This window comes from Schistocerca nitens, chromosome 9, assembly GCF_023898315.1.
Source record: "Schistocerca nitens isolate TAMUIC-IGC-003100 chromosome 9, iqSchNite1.1, whole genome shotgun sequence".
Lineage (NCBI taxonomy): Eukaryota > Metazoa > Arthropoda > Insecta > Orthoptera > Acrididae > Schistocerca > Schistocerca nitens.
In genome coordinates, this window is record NC_064622.1 from 276,556,554 (window position 1) to 276,569,411 (window position 12,858).

The 12,858-nt window shown below is 41.4% G+C and overlaps 1 pseudogene; it reads right to left on the reverse strand.

Annotated features, from left to right (window-relative positions):
- Positions 1–12,480: 12,480 nt before the first annotated feature.
- On the reverse strand, positions 12,481–12,598 carry LOC126204612 (5S ribosomal RNA; annotated as a pseudogene).
- Positions 12,599–12,858: the final 260 nt, after the last annotated feature.

Consider the following 12,858-nt stretch of genomic DNA (forward strand, 5'->3'; position numbering starts at 1 on the left):
TTGAGTATACATAAATAATACATCACGTACAGAGAAGTGAAAATAAAATAATAATAGCAGAAGTAAGGATACTCGTTACTGGGAAAAGTGGGAATAAGGCAAAGGAAAGTGCACTTTTGCTGCAAAAGAAAATCATTATGGTCCATAGTCGTCAAACTGGTCAGTCAAAATAAAGCAAGAGAAAAATGTGTGATCATAATACCATTCTATGCATAGATATGAAAATGTTAAAAAAGTCAGAATGACTTAACAACTAGCTATCTGATTCTTTTCTTGTAAAAGTGTTTCTCTAATGTCGACGATAGTGATTACATTTTCAGTTACTGTTTCGTGAGATTCTAATTGCTGATCGTCGTTGCAGGCTAAAGCAAGGGGGTTGTCCTCTAGTCACGTAGCATTCGGAATTTGATTATTTGTCGCAGCTTGTTGTGGCATATCAATCATTTGTACAGCTCTGCTGTTGTGGTCATTAGGGTTTTGAGGTGGGTGTTAATCTTCGTCAAATTCACTCAGAATAAGTGGAGGTTCTTGTTGAAATTGTCCTTGATTCTGGAAAAAAAGTTATTGCCATAATTACGCTGACAATTCTGATTATGACCTCTTCTTGCAGTAATTCGTCTGATACGGAACATTTCAGTTTCTATACACGAAATTATTGACTTGTGGTGTAGCATTATTGCTATGCTGTCGCGTATTCATGAAAGTTTGCGGCAAACCATTGAAATTAGGTTGACCTTGCTGAGAATATTGTTGTCCGGAATTTCCAACTTCCTGGTTTTTGTGGTAAATTGTTGTTGAAAATTCTGGTTATTGCTACCAAACTGTTGGTACTGTTGTTGGTTTTGTGAATACTGATTGTTAAAATTTTGTTGTCTGTGAAAATTATTTTGAAAGTTGTTGCCATTCCTGAACCTCTTATTACGTCAGTCATTAAAATTTCTTGATGAGTTTTGATATCCATGCATGTTATTACTGTTGCTGTTCCGGGAGAAATTTTTATTTACAAAGGAATAGTCACAATATTGTACTTTCAAAAGTTGTAAAAGATCGCGAAATGCAGGAATGTTTTCATTTTGTTGCTCGATTAACGGGAAGACTCGTAATGAACGCGGTAATTTAGAGACGCATAGCTGTATTAATGCCGATTGACTATATAGCTCGGTGAGGTGCTGATTTAGTTGAACGATGTGTTCAAAAAATTGCGTAATGTTTGGGAAGTTACAATTTTCAAAAGACAGTAAATTGATTAACTGATCTTTAATTCCTCGTTACGTTATTTCCGACCAGTAATTTGACAAAAAGGCATATTGAAATTCTTCTAATGAGTAACCTTGTCTTTCAATGGGGCGCATCCTGGTGGCGGGCTTGCCCTCCAAAAACCTGCAAATGAATACCAATTTATGTGTAATAGGCCAATTAGGTGGTAACGAGAGTAAAAACTGTTGTACCCAGTCTAAGAGGTGGAGATGTGTTTCGTTATTGCGTAATACTTCGAGCTTACATACTGACAAGAAATGATTGTAATCGAAACCATTGAGTCGGACATTTTGTGTCGGTTCATTACAGTTAAAAATGTGTTTTGCGGGCGTTGCTCCGCGTCTAATTATCTCACACTTCGTAATATACCAAGATTGTGCTCTAGCGGGGTAGTGTCAAATTGTTCTGCTTGATTATATTGAAGGTTACTACGTACTTGCTTGTATGATGTCTGATCCTTTAACGTGGCAGTTTCATGGTGGAAACTGTTAACTTTACGCGGGAATACCGACATACATGACAATACCGACATAATCTTTTTCTCAACTGGCTAACACTATACTCACAAGGGAACACTCCCAAGTGTCAATAAACGATCTTCATGAAGTATGACGGGTGTGTAGAGGGGCAAAATAATCCAATACATATTTTTTCGTTTGTGCTCAGCTTCACTTTTAAGAGGTAAAACACACCCTGTTGCATTTTATATTTAGAGGGAATGTCTTCGAAACAATGATACGCATAAGTTTTTCTCATATAAAACGTAAACGTAAACTCCGTCCACAGGCCCTGGGGGACCCAATGGTACCGACCGGCCGCCGTGTCATCCTCAGCCCACAGGCGTCACCGGATGCGGATGTGGATAATTTGTAATTTTGCAAGCCATCCCATTAACATAAATTAAACAAGCATATCCATGTGTAATAAAGCTGGTTTTTCAAATACCATTTTTGGAAAATAATATACTGTCAGAGTATTTCCAAAATACTTGATAAAAATATCTAAACATTATCAGTGTAGTTATTTGTTTTACTTACGCTTTGTTTTATGTTTCAAATTGTTTTACATTCTTTCTTTTACCGCTGTACATACGTATATTTTCTTAATTGAAAATAATAAGTAACTCATTATTATGACACAAAATCATTACAACAACGAAAATCCGTAAATAAATGGTTAAAACACAATGTTCCCTTACACCATGAACATAAAATGGACGAAATTTCTTCACACAATACAGGGTGTTACAAAAAGGTACGGCCAAACTTTCAGGAAACATTCGTCACACACAAAGAAAGAAAATATGTTATGTGGACATGTGTCCACTTTCCATGTTAGAGCTCATTTTATTACTTCTCTTCAAATCACATTAATCATGGGATGGAAACACACAGCAACAGAACGTACCAGCGTGACTTCAAACACTTTGTTACAGGAAATGTTCACAATGTCATCCGTTAGCGAGGATACATGCATCCACCCTCCGTCGCATGGAATCCCTGATGCGCTGACGCAGCCGTGGAGAATGGCGTATTGTATCACAGTCGTCCACAATACGAGCACGAAGAGTCTCTACATTTGGTACCGGGGTTGCGTAGACAAAAGCTTTCAAATGCCCCCATAAATGAAAGTCAAGAGGGTTGATGTCAGGAGAGCGTGGAGGCCATGGAATTGGTCCGCCTCTACCAATCCATCGGTCACGGAATCTGTTGTTGAGAAGCGTACGCACACTTCGACTGAAATGTGCAGGAGCTCCATCGTGCATGAACCACATGTTGTATCGTACTTGTAAAGGCACATGTTCTAGCAGCACGGGTAGAGTATCCTGTATGAAATCTTGATAACGTGCTCCATTGAGCGTAGGTGGAAGAACATACTGACGAAACTAAAATGAGCTCTAACATGGAAAGTGGACACATGCCCACATAACATCTTTTCTTTATTTGTGTGTGAGGAATGTTTCCTGAAAGTTTGGCCGTACCTTTCTGTAACACCCAGTATACGCAATAGAGAACACAATATAAAACAAAATTCAGCAGGATTTCAAATTGTTGCGGCTCGCCCTCCAAATATCCTGATTTATATCAGGCATAATTCAGTACAAGATAGGCTTTGGGCAAGAGAATTGATTGTGTAATCGTGACTGCAGCTTGATTATATTGTTTCTCGAGTTGAGATTGACGTCATAAACATTCAACAAAACTAGATGTGAAAATCTAAATTTCTCCAGCATTGAAAGCCATATACACCTCACAATTGTTCCTGTGCCGTCGAGCCCTTGAGTATCACCTGGAGAACTAGTTCCTTGGCCTCGGGTATGAAAACCGTTTTCCACAGTCGTATTTTCATAGTTTTGAAGGAAAATGCTAAGCTTAAAGGAGAATTCGAGAATCTGTTCTTTAAGCCCAAAGTCTTCGTGAGACAGCATCGAATCTGGTACACAAATGTCTGACTAGGTCAAAAGATATTGGAAAGATGTTTTCTCTCCCAATGAGGGAGAAAAATCTTTATTATTGTTCCCACTTTTATCACTTTCATTTCTGGTCAAACCCTGCATATACCACACTTTGGACGAAATCGGTAATGACCAATATGTGAGGTTCCCTTGTAAATATCTGCTGTCGGACAACTTGCTTACGTAGTCGTAATAAATTATATACACAAACCTTCCTCGAGAATCAGTTTGTTTGTCTGTAAATATCGTATCAAGTTCTCTACGGTATTTTCTGAGAATATCTTTCACGTTCAGACATAAAATCACCAGAGGGACACTTTAATTTCTGTATATATTTTAAAGGAATGTGTTGTTTTTGTGGTCTTCAGTCCAGAGACTGGTTTGATGCAGCTCTCCATGCTACTCTATCCTGTGCAAGATTCTTCATTTCCCAGTACCTACTGCAACCTGCATCCTTCTGAATCTATTTAGTGTATTCATCTCTTGGTCTCCCTCTGCTATTTTTACCGTCCACTCTGCCCTCCAATACTAAATTGGTGATCCCTTGATGCCTCAGAATATGCCCTATCAACCGATCCCTCCTTCTAGTCAAGTTGTGGCACAAATTTCTCTCCAATTCTATTCAATACCTCCTCATTAGTTATGTGATCTACCCATCTAATCTTCAGCATTCTTCTGTAGCACCACATTTCGAAAGCTTCCTTTCTCTTATTGTCTAAACTATTAATCGTCCACGTTTCACTTCCATACATGGCTACACTCCATACAAATACTTTCAGAAACGATTTCCCGACACTTAAATATATACTCGATGTTAACAAATTTCTCTTCTTCAGAAACGCTTTCCTTGCCATTGCCAGTCTACATTTTATATTCTCTCTACTTCGACCATCATCAGTTATTTTGCTTCCCAAATAGCAAAACTCCTGTACTACTTTAAGCGTCTCATTTCCTAATCTAATTCCCGCAGCATCACCCGATTTAATTCGACTACATTCCATTATCCTCGTTTTTCTTTTGTTGATGTTCATCTTATATCCTCCTATCAAGACACTGTCCTTTCGGTTCAGCTGCTCTTCCATGTCCTTTGCTGTCTCTGACAGAATTACAATGTCATCGGCGAACCTCAAAGTTTTTATTTCTTCTCCATGGATTTTAATTCCTACTCCGAATTTTTCTTTTGTTTCCTTTAGTGCTTGCTCAATATACAGATTGAATAACATCGGAGATAGGCTACAACTCTGTCTCACTCCCTTCCCAACCGCTGCTTCCCTTTCATGCCCCTCTTATAACTGCCAGAAAATCTACCTAAAAACGTATTCTAATATGGGCGTGTTTTAGGTACCTATTTCTCTCGTACATGTAAATACGAGGGTGGAATTTTTATAGTGGCAACTATTTATTTTCAGCTCGTACAAAGTAGATACGTGTTTCAAATTTTTACTGACCTTCAAAGTAGTCACCAGAATTGTGTATAACCCGTTGCCAGCGATGTGGAAGTCGTAGAATACTCTTGGCAGTGCCAGTTTTGTTGACAGTTCGAGTGGCGCGGTATACTGCCCGACAAATTTGTAGCTGGTCTGAAGCGAATGCCGTGAAGTGTTTCCTTCAGCTTAGAAATCGAGTTGAACTCACGAAGGCTTAAGTCAGGGGAGTGCAGTAGATGGTATAGCACTTAGCAGCCCCATCAGTGAAACAAAGCAGTATCAGCTTGCACTGTACGAGCTTGAGCATTGTCCTGCAAAATGATGGTCAGGTCCTGAAGAATGTGTCAACACTTCTGTCTCTAAGCTGGTCGTAGGTTGTGTTCCAATCTGCAGCAGTTTGAGGAATGGTTGCACTTCCGTCATGTTGAACGATTCTCTTCAGTCATCGTTGGTCCCGTTCTTGCATAATCTTTTTCCTGCCGCAACGATGTCGGAGATTTGATGTTTTACCGGATTGCCGGCCTTTGTGACCGAGCGGTTCTAGGCGCTTCAGTCCGGAACCGCGCTGCTGCTACGGTCGCAGGCTCGAATCCTGCCTCGGGCATGGATGTGTGTGATGTCCTTAGGTTATTTCGGTTTAGGTCGTTCTAAGTCTAGGGGACTGATAACAGCTGTTAAGTCCCATAGTGCTCAGAGCTATTTGAACTATTTGTGTTTTACCGGAGTCCTGATATTCACGGTACACTCTTAAAATAGTCGTACGGGAAAATCCCCACTTCATCGCTACCTCGGTAATGCTGTGTCCCATCGTCGTGCACCGACTATAACACCACGTTCAGGCTCACTTAAATCTTGATAACCTGCCACTGTAGCAGCAGCAACCGATCTAACAACTGCGCGCCAGACACTTGCTGTCATATGTAGGCGTTGCCGACCGCAGCACCGTATTCAACCTGCTTACATGTCTCTGTATTTGAATACGCATGCCTATAGCAGTTTCTTTGGCGTTTCAGTATATATATATATAAAGTAGTTAAACGTTGTTAGCAAACAGGCAAGTTGTATTTATGGCTTCATTGGTTTAGAATTAGAATACTACTACAGAAACTGAATTTGCAATAACAATAAACAAGTCTGATGGTCAGAGGAGGGGAGGGAGAGATGGACAGAGGGCTGCGAGGAAACGGACACAGGAAATGGGAAGGAAGAAATGAATAGAGAGAAGGGCATGACAAGATGGAGAGAGAGAGGGAGAGGAGAAGATTGCCACAGAAAGGGGCAAGATAGTGATGGACAGAGAGGGGGAGAGAGAGGAGGCAGAAGATGGAGAGAGAGGGAGGAGGAGGAGGTGGACAAAGAAAGGACGACGGGGAGATAGACAGAGACAGGGGAGAGAAGGAGATTAGGCCTTACATGCAATTCTCATACATATTAGAAACGTGTGCTGTCTCTTTTCTTTCTTTTCCATTTAAGGAGACTCAGCCAGAGCAAAGCGTAGCCGGATACAGCTGGTTTATAGTATGTATAAATTTTGGTCACTTTCGCTACTCTCTGGAGTAGCGGTTGATGTCTACTGCTTTTCCCTCCAAATACCGGCTTCTCAGTAGCTGAACAGTTCATAGCTACCATCAGTGCAAGAGGATGTCAATTCAAACAACATTTAAATATGAAACAGGTAACAATAGATACAGTGGGTGGACAAATATTTAGAAACACCAAAAACGCAACACATTACCATGCCTAGGAACACTGGTGGCATTCAAAACAGCTCCCTGTCGTCTCGGAATGGATAAATACAGGCCCTGTATAGTTTTCAGGTGAATCTTACACCAGTCTTCCCGCAAAATACGATGTGCGACAGTAAAGTAATTAGACTGATTTTGTTTGCACGATGTGGCAGCCCTGCAGGCTTACATAGGCACAATATCTTTGACCTTGGTCTATAAGCTGCTTCTAGTCCAAGCGGCACATTGATGCAACGGCTCAGTCGTGAGTTGTGCTATAATAAGTTAAGACATGTTTGTGTCTCTCGTCACGGGAATAGAACCGATAATATTGCGCAACTGTATGCGATTTCTTTTTGCGTTAAATTGGGTGAAAACGCGACGACAACTTACAGTAAGCTTCAGAAGGCTATTGGAGAGGAGGTTATGTCAAGAGCTCAAGTTTTTCGTTGGCATAAAATGTTTAGTGAAGACAGAACGGCCGGCCGGTGTGGCGCTTCAGTCTGGAACCACGTGACCGCTACAGTCGCAGGTTCGAATCCTGCCTCGGGCATGGATGTGTGTGATGTCCTTAGGTTAGTTATGTTTAAGTAGTTCTAAGTTCTAGGGGACTGATGACCACAGATGTTAAGTCCCATAGTACTCAGAGCCGTTTGAAGACAGAAGGAATGTTGAAGACCGTAGTGGACGACCATCAGCCTCACGGATGGATGTCAACTTGGCCAGGTTGTGTGAACTCGTGCGATCTGATCGAAGATTATCCGTGAAAATAATTGCAGAAGAACTGAACATCAATCGGGAAACGGTTCATCTAATAATAACTGAAGCTCTTGGTATGGGATAATGTGCCATCCCATACTGCTCTGTCAGTACAGCAATTTTTAACCTCAAAACACTACCACAGCCACCTTTATCACCAGATATCGCTCCATGCGACTTTTTTCTATTTCAAAGAGTCAAAACGGCGGTCAATGGACACCATTTTCAAACAACACAAGATGTCCTAAAAGCTGTGGCGAGTGTCTTGGAGGATATTACAGAAGATGAGTTCCAGAAATGTTACCATCAATGGCAGAAGAGTTGGAAAAAATGTTTGCAGTCACAAGGGAACTACTTTGAAGGAGACAACAACAAACTTGACTAAAACGCTAAGCAACATTTTTGTCACATCAGTCTCATTACTTTATTAACACACCTCGTAGAAGCAATTTCAGGTAACGATGATTGAGGTGGATAGCAATCACACACCATTCTCTCCAAAGCAGACCACAAAGGCTCAATAATATTGAGTCTAGTGACTGCGTGGCAAGGAGAGATGCGCATAATCATCCTTGTGCTCACAAAACCAGTCCTGGATGATGTGAGCTGTGTGCACAGAGGTCCTGACGTTTTGGTACACATCATCATTACTGGGGATCAAACATTGTTCCATGGGATACACCCGATCAGCAGAAATTTTCACATTATGCCCGGGAATAACGTGACCCAGCAGAGTAACCATGGGGCCCATGGAATGCCACGTTATGGCTGCCCAAATCATCACCGAATCCCCGCCATGATTCTTCTTGGGACGTAAACTCTGCCAGAAGTTGGAAACAGTCTCAAACAGGACTCATCCGACCAAATTACTTTATTTCGTTGTTCCACATTCAAGGTTTTATGGGTTTGGTAGCATGTCTTCCTGTCAACAAGTATTTGCATCTCTGACAAGTGGTTTCAGCATTCAAGCTCGCCCTGCAATTCCCTACTTATGAGGCTCCCTTCGTGTTGTTTTGGTGCCGACAGGGCTCGCGAGTGGGATATTCAGTGCTGCAGTGACATTTTCAGTGTCGACCCCTTGGTTTTCCTCAGAATCCCCTGCAACGACCGTCACGGTCACTCAACACACACCTTCATCCGTTTTGGGACTTAGCAGATGATCTTTTTGAACTTTTCCTGTATGCAGTGTAAATCTTCGAAAAGGTGCCTCTTGAAACACCAAACACTTCGGCTACTGTAGTTACGGAAACCATCACCATACAAGCACCAACCATTTGTTGACGTTCGAGTTCACTTAGATCCGACATAAAGCACTCATTACTACACAGAACACCATTCTGACCGTGCCTGACATATTGACGACATTGCACAGGAGGCGTTAGTGGTCATATGCAACAGCACAATCTCCAAACTTGGCTAGCATCTGCATTTATGTTCAAACATGCATTTGCCACGGTGTTACCTATTTATTACACGCGCATCATTCTGTAATTATAAATTATATACAGAAATCTTACTCTTGAATCTATTACTGAAAAAGGTATCAAAATGTCTATAGTAGTTCTTCAGGTTAGCCTTCACATACAGACAGAAACACGCAGTGGGAAACTTTAATTTAGTATTACGGGGGTGCTCAAAAAGTCTCTCCGGAGTGCCGTATGATTGTTAGCCGCGCGTGCCATATGATTGTTCGCCTGCCTGGGTTACTTCCCTTCAAGTGGATTCTCCCAACATTCCACTGTTTCGTGTATCTCAGCCAGCGTCATTAGTATCGTTGGTATGTGTCTTTACGTGTTGACGTGAATGTTTAAGTTTAGTTCCTTTGTTCGTTTGTTTCGTTTTTGTCACTGAAGAACGTGTGTTTTTAGTCGAGCAAGTGTTCAAAGCTGGCGGTAAATACACAGTTTCAGTTCGTCAAACATTTAATTCAGTTTTCCCGGAGACCCTCACATCGCGATGCTGTGCGAGATTTGACACAAATTTCGAAGTACGGGTTCAGTGACGGATGCACCGAGAAGTGGTCGTCCTAGCGTTTTGTTTGAGGATAAACTACTCGATATTTCCGATAAAATATCCATGAGTCCCAACAAGTCAGTAAGAAAACTCTGCCAGGAAATCGATGTTAGTGTCGGAACGGCCCACACAGCTGTACGAAAAAAATTGGTTTCCCATACAAAGCGACAGTCGTGCAAGAACTGAAAAATACTGATCATGGCAAGAGACTGCATTATAGTCAATGGTTCAAAAATTTCGTTCAACAAGATGGAAGTGATATTCTTAATGAAACGTTTTTCACTGATGAGGCGCGGTTTCATTTATCCGGGTACATGAACTCGCAAAATTCTCGTATGTAGAGTGCTGTAAATCCATTGTGTATTCATAAGGAACCACTTCATTCTGTGAAAATAGGTTCAAATGGCTCTGAGCACTATAGGACTTAACTTCTGAGGTCAGCAGTCCCCTAGAACTTAGAACTACTTAAACCTAACTAACCTACGGACATCACACACATCCATGCCCGAGGCAGGATTCGAACCTGTGACCGTAGCGGTCGCGCGGTTCCAGACTGTAGCGCCTAGAACCGCTCGGCCACTCCGGCCGGCCGTGAAAATAGGAGTTTGGATTGCAATTTCTGGACGTCGGATTGTGGGTCCCATATTTTTCAACGAAACAATGAACGCACAAAGATACTGCAGTGATATTCTGTACTCATTCATAGGAGAACTTGTGTTAAGTGAAATACTGAACGGTTATTTTCAACAAGATGGTGCAACCGCGCATAAAGCTCGCGTTTCAATGTAACTGCTTGCTGATGTTTATGGTGATCGCATAATGTCACAGGGACTTTGGCCTGCACGATCGCCTGACCTAACACCACCTGACTTTTTCTTCTGAGGTGCAACGAAAGCAACTGTCTATAAAAACCGTCCAAAATCCATTGATGAATAGAAAACTGCAATATCCACTTTCACTGCTTGTGTTACAGAAGAAATGTTACAGCTTGTGTTTGGAAACATGGTTAGAGGAATTGAATTGTGTATTTAACAACAGGGGGACACTTTCAGCATTTAATGTGAAAATTTGTAAGTAAAATGAATATTCAATAAATTAATAACTTGTATTTCACTGAGTTTCATTTCGGTATATTCACTGCGGCATACGGCACGCGCAGCTAACAATCACACGGCACTGTGGAGAGACTTTTTGAACACCCCGTATGATTAGATATTTGTATTTCCGGTTCAGTTTTCAGTATTCTCAAAAATCTCTTAATTATGCGTAGATAACCCGGAAACGGGATTATCTTGAGCTTGCTATACTTTGGAAAAGATCTGAAGACAGCCTACGAGTCTTGACTGGTTATGAGATAAAAGTAATCGCTCTGATCAAGCCTGTTTAAGCGTTTTCTTGAACGTTACGCAAATTTCGGTGCCAACCACGTTAACTGTGCTTGTTATTTTTGCCTTCATTATTCTGGTAGTTTGAAGGTGTCTGTAGCACGTAACGCCGTATAGATGTGCGGCGGTGACCCCAAGCTGTGGTCGGCGAGTCCAATCCCACAGGGGTGTCTGTGTGTGATGACGCCGTGAACTTTCACGTAGACTGCTCGGTGCGTCCTTGACCCTTGCGATCGATAGCCCCCTCCCTGTGTCCGCAAATTACCTCTCAGCTGACCGCCGTTCTCATCCCTCATCGCACGCCACCAGCTGTATACGCTTCCATGTTTCGTGCTTCATTTCATTTTTGATCGATAACTGTACGAGGAACTCAGTTATCCCATCACGCGGTGATAGTAGCAACACCTTGTAATCTTAGCCTGCCACATATCACCAGTGAATTTTCAGTCTCTTCATTAGTTTCAAAAGCTTCGAGTGGCGTAAGATACTACAATTTTTTTTTTTACTTATCTTCATTTTCTCTTTGTTGGCTACAGTACGTCTAGTGGTAGATCCTTGAGGCTGCAATTTTTACTTTGTGGGTTCCAGTTAACACAATAACTGATGAAATACTTTCTGTTTCTATGATGTTTTTAATTTTTTCACATTCTTCTATATCACACTGACTTCACAGTCTCCATTTTCATAAAACTAAAAATTACATTATTATTGCCAAAATTAAAAACATGTCCGTTTCCATCGGAGGCATGCCCACTACACCTCAACTCTTTTTGCGGTACTAACAATATTCCAGTGACAAAAGAAGCCTCTTCACAAAGTTACACCATTATTTTGTAAATGAATCCAGAAATAAATTTAATAATTAGCGTTAGATTATGCAATGAATAATATGAATTTTAAGTATGCCAGATATATCGTAATTTCAAATATTTCTAAAAGAAGAATAATTTTAGCTATACAAACAGAGCTAGTAAATATCGATTGCAAAATATTAATTTCTTTTTATACATTTTAGCCTGAAATACAGTATATTGTATAGAAAATCATATGAAATTCTTTTAGTGAAACAGCCGACATAATGTTTAACTACACGAGATTCGGAAGTATCCCTGGTATCGGCTATTTCTATATAGAGAGGTAATGTGGGAGGAGGGTGTCCCATTACAACCCATTATCACGTGAACACTGAACTAATGATGTGGCGCGCTTTGGGTACTATATCACCACTTCGAGGAATTCTTAGAATTCTAAAGCACTCCGTCTTCAGGCCACGAGTGGCGTACCGGGACCATCCGACCGCCGTGTCATCCTCAGTGGAGGATGCGGATAGGAGGGGCGTGTGGTCAGCACACCGCTCTCCCAGTCGTTATTCATTATCATGGTATTCTTGACCGAAGCCGCTACTATTCGGCCGAGTAGCTCCTCAATTGGCATCACGAGGCTGAGTGCACCCCGAACAATGGCAACAGCGCATGGCGGCCTGGATGGTCACCCATCCAAGTGCCGACCACGCCCGACAGCGCTTAACTTCGGTGATCTCGCGGGAACCGGTGTATCCACTGCGGAAAGGCCGTTGCCACAGAATTCTAGAAGAAACTATTTAAAATACCTGTCAGCCAGTATATTTAACTTGTTTTCAAACATTCACAAATCATTACAAACATCTTCATGATCATCAGTCTTCCGATTAATTGGCAGCTTTCCTCCTGGATGTAGTTTAAGCTGTTTTTTTTTTCATTTCTGTACAACTAGAGACTCTTGAATTCTGTATATCCTTTTTTATAAATGCCAAACATGGTCTTCCTAGGGCTTTCTTCCGTGTAATGATATTTCTGGAA